Below are 13,113 nucleotides of genomic sequence, written 5' to 3' on the forward strand. Positions count from 1 at the left end.
ATAACATCTAACTGGAGTGCCCAAAATAGGAGAACTCATCACCTACTGACTGGAAACTACAACTGTTTGTGTTGTCTGGGCTACAAATGGTACCTACATTATGAAATAATGTAGCCACACAGACGTATATGTAGATCAGTAATTCTGGAATGTACTGAGTAAGCGAGGGTGAGTGTAATAAGTAAAACTGATTATGTATGAAATCTTAAAGCATGCATGTTAAGTGTAAGTAGACTCACCAATAGGCTGGAATAAACTAAAAGATAAAAACATCTTAAAACTTGAGTAACAAACATAATCTGGTAAGATGGTGAATCACTACACTTAGTTTCTTAAAACTCGTTACTTTTGTAGAATAAGTACAACTAAAGTTGGGATATGGTAAAACATGGATATTGTATGAATACTAGGTCTGAAACTACGTGATGAAAACTGACATAAATCAAGGATCTAAATATATAATTATACTGAGCACGAATGCATAAACATACAAAACCAAACGTAACATATACTAGGCTTATCTGATTAACTGAATGACTAATAGCTGAATACTGGTCATGTAAGACTGGATTTTACTTAGTCGGAATAACTAGATTGAAACTGTGGAGTACTATGCATATGAGATAAGGAATAACTGAAAAACATGAGATAATTGAACATAAATGCATGAAAACTGTATTATCTAAGAATGCAAGACCAAGCATAAGCATATTTTTGAAATAATATGTAAATTGAAAAACTAAAATTTGATAACAGAATAACTGAGAATCTGTATATTTTGGTTAAGAAAACATGAACTGAAACTACACTGAATACTGTACTGACACTGTGGGAGGATCATCTAACCGACATACCCCAATCTAAGCTAATCGGGTTTCAACCTGTAACCCTAGTTGGAAGGGTGTCTGTACCATACCACAAGTACTAATAATGGTTGTGTGGATCCACTAAACTAATGTCCCAAAGGACCAGGGTGTCAAGCCTAAACTGATGGGTGACCCCTAAAAGGTAGTCAAGCCTAAACTAGTGTGTGACTCCTTATATCCTACGCTGAATATGTAGTTCTGGAATATAGGGATTGCTACTAACTACTTTGCCTAACTGACAAGGAAGACACCATCCCTGCATCAACTCGGTATTAAATCCTACTCCCAACTAAACTGACTCGAAATATTGAACCGGTCTAAGTTTAACCGATTATGATAACTGATTGAACTAATAATGCTCATAACATGTCTGAAACCATTCTGAAAATACCAAAAGTAAGTAAACAACTAAATTTTAGGTATTCAAAACCCCCAGGACTCGATGACACATGAAAGCATTTGAAACAATGATAAGTAAGCATTATTCCAAACTCATTACTTAGGCATTTCATCAAACACTTGAGATAATGAATTTAAGCATGGGAAAACAATAGGATAACATGGCTAAATTCATAATTTGGGATTTATCCTGAAATCAATGGAACGTGAAATGGGAATTTCAATACTCAAACCATAAATGACTCATTCTAATTGAAAACACTTGTAACCATGACTTGAGAATATAACATGAAATTCGCTTGACTTAACATGGGAGATTGAAACTTGAAGCATAGATTAACCGAACTTTTCATAGAATCATTTTTGAACATGAATTAAGTCAAATTGCTAAGGAGAAACATGATTAAATGCATCTTGAACAATTACGACTTCATAATAATGAAAAAAAACTCATACTTTAAATCTAGAAAGGTTTTTGGGCTCTATGGGTGAAAGGGGACCCATGAATGAATTCCCACATACCTTAATGCTTTAATCTTGAAAGAGAATTAACTTTTCTTCAACGTTCTTGGATTGGAATCTTGAATTCCTTGATTTCTTGTGAAAAGCACTTGAATCTTATTCTTGGGAATGGAATAGGACTTTTGAGTTACTTACTAATTACTTAGGGTTAAGAAAGGGGATTTTATGTATTTAATACTTTATAAAAATGATTTGAAGTGATTAAGGATGGTTTATGGGAGTGAAATGACTTCAACACCCTTGATTTAGGTCAAAATAGAGTATTTTTGACACTTGGCAAGGACCTAGGCGACGCCCAGTCAATCGCCCAAGCCAAGGTTGGTGACGCCTAGCCAATCGCACACCCATTCCAGTAGCCTTAGGTGATTGTTAGGAAACGCACACCCCTTTCCATGACCATAACTTTTCGCTCGGTATTGGATTAAGGAAAAATTGGTATTGTTGGAAAGCTAATTCAATTGTCTACAATTTTGTGGTTCTTAAGCTGAAAAATTCCACATATATCAAAATTTATACACGTTAAAAGTAGACCCTTGTAGAATCAAATACCAAACTTTGGACAAATAAATGCTCTTAGCTCAACTTTGTTCCAAGAGATTCTTATGAAATATTTTTCATGTAGAAAGTACTTCACACACTATGATAAATATCATGACAATTGTATTGACATACAAATAATGGCATTAAAGTTTTACACACATAGCACCAACAGCTCAATTTCAAGCTAAAAAATACGGGGTGATAGAGCTTTTATGCAGCTTAAGGTGCATGATAAGAATTATCCGACTCATTATTTGAAGTTATTAGTTGTGGTTTTCTCCATAAATATTTGGTATCACTATTTTTATGGAGTTCATGTTGACATATTTTCTGATTATAAGAGCCTACGTGTTCACCCAGAAGGAGTTAAAATTCAGGCAGAGGTGATGGCTTGAGTTGCTTATCTATGGGGATTCTATCTCATACGGAAGAGGAGAAACATGGATTAGTGAAGGATATTCACTGTTTAGCTAACCTTAGAGTTTGTTTTTTAAATTTAAAAGATGGAGGTGTAGTTGCTCAAGAGGTGTGAGGTCATCTCTTGGTGCTAAGGTAAAAGATAAGAAGGTTTTGGATTCAATCTTGATGTGGATTAAATATGATGTGGGCCAGCAAAAAGTAATGGTTTTTTAGATTGGTGGTGATGGTATCTTAAGATACCAAGGTAGGTTGTGTGTTCCTGATGTTGATGGGATATGAGAGAGGCTCTTGGCTAAAGCTCATGAGTCATGGTATACGGTTTATCCTGGTTCAACAAAGATATATCATAACTTGAAAGAGATTTATTGGTGAAATAACATAAAGTGGAATGTGGCAAATGTTATGGCTAAGTGTGTGGTGTGTTAACAAGTGAAGGCAGGACACTTGAGGCCTGGCGGGTTGTCTCAAGAGATTGAGTTACCCATGTGGAAGTGGAAAGTGATTAATATGGATTTTTTTAATGATCTTCCATGATCTCGCCATCAGTTTGATTTGATTTGGGTCATGGTGGATAGGATGACTAAGTCCGCTCACTTTCTTCCAGTAAGGACTAATTATTCTGCTGAGGACTATGCGAAGTTGTTTATCCAAGAGATCATGAATTTGCATAGTGCGCCTATTTCTGTTATTTGTTATCGTGGTACTCAGTTCTCATCACATTTTTGGCAATCGTTTTAGAGAGGTTTGGGCACTAAGGTAAACCTTAGTACCGGTTTCCACCCATATATGGATGGACAAGCGGAAAGGACCATTATAACATTGGAAAATATGTTTTGGGCTTGTGTAATTGACTTTGTTGGCAGTTGGATTGATCATTTGCCTCTCATCAAGTTCACGTATAATAATAGCTATCACTCTAGCATTAGAATGGTCCCTTTTGAGGCTTTGTATGGCAGGAGATATCGTTCGCCTATTAGGTGGTTCAAAGTTGGTGAGACAAGGTTATTTGGTCCTGATTTGGTTCATCAAGCTATGGAGAAAGTGAAGGTAATTTGGAAAAGGCTTAAGACTTCTCAAAGTTGCCAAAAGTCCTATGCGGACGTGAGGCGAAGGGAGTTAGAAATTAAAGTTGGCAATTGGGTATTTTTGAAGGTGTCTCTCATTAAAAGGGTGATGCAGTTTTGAAATAAAGAAAAGCTCAATCCTCGTTATGTGGGCTTGTATTTGTTTTTGAAGAGAGTGGGCAATATGGCCTATGAATTAGAATTGCCTTCTTGTTTGGGTTTCATTTATCCGGTATTCCATGTTTCAATGTTGAGAAAGTGTGTAGGTGATCCGTCTTTGACTGTTCCTCTTGAGAGTGTAGGTATTATGGATTCTTTATCCTACGAGGAAGTCTCGATTGAGATTTTGGATCATCAAGTCCATTGGTTGCAGACTAAGGATGTGGCTTCGGTGAAGGTTCTATGGAGGAACCAAAAGGTTGAAGAAGCTACTTGGGAAGTCAAGGAGGACATGAAGTCCAAATATTCATTCTTGTTTCCCGCTTTAGATAATCATGCTAGAGGTATGTGTATTCTCTGACATCTTTGTTTTCGTCTTTGTTAAAGGTAAGTGTAGGTGTGTTTCTGTGTTAAATTATGCCAAAAGATACCTTGACATATCATTTGAGGATGAATGATCCTAAGGGGAGGAGAATGTAATACCTCGATTTTTGGTCCTTACAAATTCCTTGATCTTTGAGCTCACTGTCCAAACTACGACTCTCCCTACGAGTCGTAGGGTGTCATTGCAGGTAGTATTGCCCCTATCATAAGCCAATTGGTATACCATCCCAATGTTTCTGATGTCACTACGACTAGACTCAACGAGTTATATAGACTCATTACGAGTCATAATGTGCCTTCCGTAAGGTAACCAGTGTATGACCTTGGTCGTTCTGTCTTGACTACGACTTGGACCCTATGCGTCGTAGGGTCACTTGATGAGTCATACAACTCAGTCATAGTCGGATAGTATGGGTTCCTGTGGGTACTGTCCAGCCTACAACTGGAGCTCACGAGTTTTAAGGTCACCCGTAACGACTGGCGATGATTTTCAGCTTTATTTAGAAGGGGCACTTTGATCATTTTCCTTCTTACCTCCTTAGACCTCACGTCCATAAAATACTAAGGAGGGTTATTTTTAACACTTTAACATATCAAATACTCTCTTTACTTTCTCAAATTCCCCATTCAAGTCAAGGCTAGGGTTTTAAGGGAAGTGGTCATCTAGGGTTCAAAGGGTAGTTTCTTCCTTAATTTTCTTGGTGATTAAGGCATCTATCTCTCTCATTACACTTGAATTTTCTTAATTTCATGAAATTGATTTATTATTCACATGATTTTGATGTTGGATTTTGAATTATGGGTTGAGGGTTTTGGATACAAATTGTTTGAGTGTTTTTTCCATGATTACTATTAATTTATTATGCATTGAATAGTTGATTTGTACACTCATTGGGGTGCATGGAAATGGTGAATGAATTTAGGGGTGCAAGGATTCCCCAAACTTGCGAATAATGTAATTAGGGGTACAAAGATTTCCCAAATAATAGAATTTTGGTATTGAAATTGATAAGAACCCCAATCCACTTACATACTTGGTTTTGGAATGTAAATTATCAATTGTCTTGGCGTATTTCTTTAAAACTAATGTATTGCATAAATGGTAAAATAGTAAAGGATGACTTTGAAAACCTTGTGGGGTACAAGGATTTCCCCCAAGCGGATAATAATGGTCTTGAAAATCTTTTGGGGTACAAGGAATCCCCCAAGTTAATTTTTAATAATAGAGTCTGGGGTACTAGGATTCCCCAAAGTGTTGGCTTAATGACATTGCTTGCTAGCTATAGTTGGGATGATGATACCACTTAATGATTGACTCCTTAATGCAATGGTTGGGCTATATGTTAAATGTTTTAATTGGGTTTAATGGGGGTTGTGTTAGCTAGTCGTGAAGGTGTGAGACCCGAAAGACTCATATTTGTCGACATAAGGGTTGGGTCTTGATGATCGTGTGCTTATGTCACATACACAGACACACTCTCTTTCTATAAATATATATATATATGTATATATATATATATATTAAAAGTGTGAAGACCCTTAGAAAAGTGATTTAAATTTTTTGCCCTTCATTAAAACACCATGTAATAGACAAAATCGTCTTCTCACTATTTTTTAATATTTAAAACATAAAATTTATTTAAATTTAATCGCTAGACATTTACTTAATTGAATTAAGTTATATACTTAAATTTAGGACTTTAGAAAAAAAAAACAAAAAAAAAAAAGCATACATCTAAAAGAAAAGGGAGCAAAAAATTTGTAAGAAATTACCTTATTCCTTTGTACCTCTAATATAATCATTAGACCTTTATTTAATTGAATTAAATTATATGCTTAAATTTAGAACTTAAAAAAAACAAAAAATAAAATTAAATACTAACTAAATAATTTAGTTGTTGGGAATATACTAGGTTCGTTGTTGTTGTTGTATAAATAATTTACTTAGCAAAAAGAAATATCATCATAAATAATTTATTATCATAATTAATTTTTACTTTTTCAAAAAAATAAAAAAAATGCCATATTTAAGTAACCTTTTTTAAAGAAAAAAGATGTTCGACTTCTATAAATTGAATAATCTTCCTTCTACAACACGTAATAGAACAACTAATTATTTTTATATGTTTGTAAGTAACTTTGTTATTGAGTTTCTAACTTAATTTTTTTATTTAATATTCAAATTTCAGATTTCTTTTTTCTATTGTGCGGGGGTTATTGATCAAGAATAACAAAACAACTTTTTATATTTGTAAGTAACTTTCGTTATTGAATCTCTGACGTAAATCGTGATTTTCGATTTCAGGTTTTCTTTTTCATTACACTGAATTTCTTGATGATTTTTTTTTTATTATGCTGGTGTTACTGATCAAAAATAAGAAAACATCTTGTTGTGTTTGTAAGTAACTTCCGTTATTGAATCTTTGACGTAACTTCGTGGTTTTCGATTTCTGATTTTCTTTTTCATTACATTAAATTTCTCGATCATGAATAATGAATGTTCTTTTATGTTTGTAACTATAGCCTCGATCGAGATTTATTTCACACGCCAATCTAAAACTCATAATATTGTTAAAGGGAAAAGAATTATTGTATATTTTAAGTACAAAATATTGTGATAAGTAAAAGGGAGCGAATACTTTTTTTATGAATTGACACAATATACACATGCAACACACATACTTTAGAGGCTTATTATTTTTAGATATTTTCTTTCGAATCGTTGAAGATGAAGAATTTTGTAAGATACAAAATAAACTTTTCTTTATTTTCTTGGCATAGACAAAATAAAAAATTTTACTGGGCACTTCAATAAACTTAACGAATTATAATTTTTGTTTTTTTATCTGATATTTTTTCAAATATTTATTGTATTTTCTATGCAGATTTGTTGCCTATCTTTTTCTGTAAAAGAATTGCTTTTGTTTTAGGAAACATATATGAAGAAAAGGTAACGGTACAATTTAGTTGACTTGGTTAACTCCCTGAAGAAGTTTTTAATTTAATTTTCTTGATATTGGATGAATGAAAAATACCAACTTAATAAACTCTAGACTAATTTTAATTGTCTTTACATTCCCATAGAAAATTTCTGAACTGTTTGCATGGAATCCAAAGGTTAAATGTCGCACTTTTAGGATAAAATCAAGTCAAATTGCACAACATTATTGTCAATCACTAATCGGTCTTCTTAGTGAAGACACCAAGGCACAAAACATAATCACATCGTACTTCACAAAGGATAGAGAATTGAATCACATGAGTTCACATTAGAGCGGACACTCCAAACCTTTACAAATTTTTAAACAATGAAAAGTACAATTTTTGACTAAATTCTGATGTAAAATCTAAACACTACTTGTATTGCATGTTAAAATATCTTTAATCCTCAGCTATTACGCATGTACTTGCTGAAACTAAAATAAAACCCGACTAGTTTTTCAAATTTTTCAATGAAACTATAAATCAAAAGTATACAGTTAACTTACAAATTTGATATACACATGAGTACAAAATTATTTTAAAAATAAAATTTACTGACAAATATAAGGGAATCTCAATGTATTCCATATTCTCACTATCTTATTTGTATTTTAGATATTACAAATGCTATATAATTAATTAAATAAATTATCTATCTTTACATGTTCAAAATTCACTTATATTATTTAAACAAATATCATTTAGTGTAGCATTTAAACTCATTAAAGTGAGATACACGCGTGAAGCGCATACACCTAAACTAGTGTGTATATATATATATATGCATATGCTTGTGTGCATTTAAATTTTTTGGCTGATTTAAGATTATTAATCATTGCATTACGTTATCCATTATTCCTGAGTTACATGCTAGCGCTCAACCCGCTAACTGTCTTCGAACGATGTATCCTCACGCAATGCAAGCACTGAAAATACTTCTATTTTTCCTGTGCGGTGACTAGGTGATCGTGGAATAGCTCGTGAATCCGATTGAAGTGGTGAGATTCCATACTTCGAAAACCTCATTTAATGTTTTGTTTTCCTATTGTCATAGACTATTCTTTTGGCTTTTTTTTGGCTATCATCGGGGGCATGACCAGACTTAGATTGTCTTTGATTTTGATAGAGGCTTTGTGGATATTACTTTGGACTTGGGTATTGGTTATAGGTTCTTTTGGCATATTATAGATGTCTTTGAATTTACCTTTTCTATTTTGTTATACGTTTGAAATTCAGTATCTATTAGTTTGTATGCTTTGTTGATAAGGCCAAGGGGATAGTCTCCGGTCCACGACATTCTTGGAGATATCCATCACGACTAGGCCCTGGTTTGGATCGTGATATTGGGTCTTGAGTCGGGAACCGGGATCGGGTCTCGAATCGAGTATTGGTTAGGTCTCAGGTTGGGTGTTGGGGTCAATTTTTGAGTTGGGTATCAAAGTCGAGTCTTGGGGTCAATTCTCGGGGTTGATTATTGGCTATCGGGTTCGGGTCCTCGTTCGATTGTTGGGTTCGATTATCGAGTTTGGATTTTGGGTCGGATCTCAGATCGGGGGTAGAAATTGGATCCTTATTTAGATGTCAGAGTCTGGTCCTGAATCAGCCACCTGGATGGATTTTCGGGTCAGAAATAATTTTTCGGAAAAGTAATTTTTTACTTTCTAGCTAAATACTAAAATATGTATTTTGAAAAATAATTTTCATCCACCAAACAAAAACTAGAAAATATTTTTTGAAAAATATTTTTCACTCAATAACCAAATATGAGAAAATAAGAAAAAATCAACTTATTTTTTGAAAAAAATATTTTTCATGAAGAATATTTTTCCTTCATACCAAACATACCCTAAGCCAAAATTATTCTTGTATTATTATTCATTTAAAAGAAACAATGATCATATCTTGACCCAGAAACAAGATTGAAGTAGATTTTAGAATCTGGAAACTAGTCTTCCAAAAACTAAACAAATTTGGCAATTTTTTCCCCCAAAAAGTGCTTTCAAAAGCTACCGTCAATTGGTTCCATAATGTGTATTAATACTTTGTTTGACTAATATTTTAAAACATAGAAAGTGATTGGTTTAGAAATTTAACATATTGCTAAATACAAACTTTTACTCCCCAAAGATATTTTTATCAATATATTATATATTTATATTATTTTTATTTCTACTATATAGAAATGTGAAGAAGGGACGACCAAGGACACTAGCAAATATCCCACATCCCTAGCTCTAGAATAATTCATATTTCTCATACTCAGTCCACACAAACAATCGGTATACTATTTCACTTTTCTCCATATATCTAGAAGAATCAACATTTGTTGAAGTCATCCTTGCTATCATTCTTCCTCATGTTGGTGTTTTCCTCTGTTATGGCTACAATGTAAGATTCTTTTTCCTAATTAAACAATAAAAAATTTCTAGTTATTAGTTCAAGGGCGTGGTTCAGTTTCGTGTTATTTGCGGCGGTGTCTGTGGTATCAACGTCGTTGTTTGTGATTAGTCTGTGTTGGAGCTGTAATTCTTTTGATCAATTAAAGCCAATGAGGTTGGTGATAGGGAAATTAGGGTTTTGGGGTTTGGAGATTGGGTTGTTCTATGGAGTGCATTATGTGTATACAAAGCGAGAGGTTTTGCAGTTCCCGATTATCCAGGTATAAAAATGGATTCTTTATTACAAGTTTATTATGTTATTTCATAATACAAAGACTTTTATATAGTATGTGTCATGAATTTTGATCTTCAATATGCTTCAAACAGTTTTAGTATTTTAATCTCAAATCAAGTGTAGTGAATTTGCTATGTAATTAACAAGTTGACCACTCAATTCGATAATAATTTACTCCCAATCCAACAATAATTTGATTCAAGTTCGTAGAAACACAAAAGGTCAAGTCAGTAATTGAATGGAATATAACAACTAACAGTAACCAGGAATGTTGATTTAAATCAAAATGGTACAGCGTCAACTCCCAGTAATCAGGTCATCACTAAGATACTTGAAATGAGAATGAGAATGCAGCTTTCAATATGATCTATAGCTCAAACTAATTAGCTCATTCATTTAGGAAAATAGCAATTTGATAAATTGGTAATTAGTAAAGAATTTGATAGTATGTGTTGAGAGAGAAGATAAGTAAGAGCAAGAAGAACACGAGAGGGGGTTAAGGAATTACCAATTTTTCACATGCTCTCACACTGGAATTTTGATGTATGATTGTATTCATAGTTGTTTCCTTATGGTATCCTAACCCTTCATTCTCTTTAATCGGAGCCATCCACGTGTTTTAACCTCTTTTTGAACATTGTCCAATTTACTGTGAATGAGCTGACTAACCTCCTGTTTTAAAATTTCAACTATCTTTTTGGATGAGTTCTTTCAACTTTTCATCCACTTTTCTACATTCATCATGGTGCAATTTCAGGTGAGATTCATGCATAAATATAGCTATTTCTTGATCATAAATCTGTAAGATATGCACATAAAACATGTTTCTTGATTAAGCTTTTTTACTATTGCGATAATTGAAACACAATAAACAACAATAATGAATATCTACAGCTAAATCGTAAACTAACATACTATGTTGCACGATAATACTCCTCCCCAACTACCTTCTACTCTAATAAGCGTCCTCCACATCCCCCTATCTAAGGTTATGTCTTCGATAACCTGAATGTGCGCCATGTCCTGCCTAATCCCCTTTCAATTTTCTTTTTTTTTAATTCTGATAGCTTTTATCATTTAGATTATTTTCCCAACCAATGATTGGAAGGAGGGAGAAGAAGTCATGTTGATCACCTGCCACCTTATTAATCTAGACCTAGACTTGGTCAATAGAGCCATTAAAGAAAAACTTGAGAATTTCTGCAATGAGCTGTTAGGAGACTCTGACTAAGATTGTTTAAATTGACCTTGGTTATATTTGTCTCAGTTCTTGCTCATGGTTTTGTTTTTACAGATATGAAATGAGATTTAACATGAAGAGCGATGCAGCTTCACAGAAGTAATTATCCGAGTGTTATTGATTTTCCAAGGATCAATGAGAACTACACTGGCAGGTCAGTCTCCTATACTAAAATTATCAGGCAATTTAATCAACGTAGCATAAGTATCGATCACATAAAATGCTTGGTGATAAACACCTTCATTTATCATCTGTCTATTCTTTTGTAATTATGTTCATGATTTTTAAGATGTGTTTTTCGTATGTATTAGCTTTATGTTCCTCTTTGGTTTTGATTGTTTGTTCTGGTTTCCCTAAAGTTTTATCAGTAGGCCTTTCTCTCATGTTGGTATAATAATAGTAACTCTGTTGAAATTTAGAAAGCAGCATTATGTATATGGAACTACTTTGAACAACATTGCTAAGGTAACTGAATCATCAAATTTGATTTGCAGGCTGAACCAAAGACTGGAAAATCACAGCTTGAAGTTGGAGAAAATATTCGAGGCATATTTGATCTTGGACCTAGAAGCTTTAGTTTGGAGGCTGTATTTGTTCCTAGTCAGCCTGGTATAGAATGTGAAGAAGACGATGGCTACTTGATATTCTTTGTGGATAATGAGAACACTAGGTACCTTGTCTTTCACTCCCTTATTTGCATTATCATGAGCATCAATAAGACCATTCTGCATTGGTGGTCTTCCAAATGTTAGGAAATAAGGAAAATTTCTTCTGTTCTACTATTTAAAGTGATGGTGGCAAAGAGTCGGCTAAGAAGTTTGTTGTGTCTAACAGTTGCACCCGCATAATGTAAAGAGCATAACGTATTCTACTTCTTAGAATTGTGTGTGGAGAGAGAAAGTTTGCAACCATAATATACTGAATCTACATGCTTTTAAGGTCATATGATGCTCAATTGTCTATTTCTTGTTCACATTGATATGAGCATAGTTAGAAAAATGCGTACAGGAGAGAGCCTTCACTATTTAGTTATAGTTTTCTTTTGACTTTATTTAGACAAAATTGAAAGTAGGAGCATGTCCTTGTTTCCCTTGCACATGGTGTACCTTCATCTATCAATTATGTTTCTATCTTTGTTCTTAGGCTCATATGGAAATGAAAAGTTTATAACTGAAATTTAAAACTGAAATCACCTTAACCGAACCATTCTCTTATAAATTTATGCAAAAAGTCAGTTGTGAATGTAATTGATGCAAAAACAATGTCCGTGGAGCCTGTGGCAGTTGTTGAATAGCCAAAAAGAATTCCTTATGGATTCCATGCTTTCTAAGGAGGTTTAAATTGGTGTTCCCTTATGACTTCTACGTTCATAATTTGATTGATTTTTATCTAGGTATTTTTTTATTGTTAGATAATTGATAATGAATTTGAGCTAAAAAATAATTTTTTGAATAGTGGATTTCTTTTATATCTAGCTGGGTATTGGTTTGTTGTTAGATAATCGATAGAAAATTTGAGCAAAAAAATGATTTTCTGGAGGTACAAATCGGGTCAAAAAGTGAATTATGAGCCCAACATAGTTATTAGTAGCTTCTCAGCACATTCATAATATGTAGTGTGTTGTGGCACAGAATTGCGATGGATCAGGTTGGGGATATTTGGATTCATGATTAAAATTGGGTACTTTGAGTCGGATATTTGGGTTGGGGTGTGCATTCATTGATTTGTTTACTAGAGAGTTTATTGATTTGAGGTTACCTAACAAAGTGTTTGATAGAATGCCCGAGAGAAATGTTGTTACTTGGACTTTGATAGTTACTAAATTTTCCTTTTCAAAAGGAAAAGACGTGAAAATATAGAGGAC

The 13,113-nt window shown here is 33.5% G+C and overlaps 1 pseudogene; it reads left to right on the plus strand.

The window, feature by feature from the left end:
* The first annotated feature begins 9,884 nt into the window (after positions 1–9,884).
* LOC107849053 lies at positions 9,885–12,579 on the plus strand (annotated as a pseudogene).
* The last annotated feature ends 534 nt before the right edge of the window (positions 12,580–13,113 follow it).

The sequence above is a fragment of the Capsicum annuum genome, chromosome 12 (genome assembly GCF_002878395.1).
Source record: "Capsicum annuum cultivar UCD-10X-F1 chromosome 12, UCD10Xv1.1, whole genome shotgun sequence".
Lineage (NCBI taxonomy): Eukaryota > Viridiplantae > Streptophyta > Magnoliopsida > Solanales > Solanaceae > Capsicum > Capsicum annuum.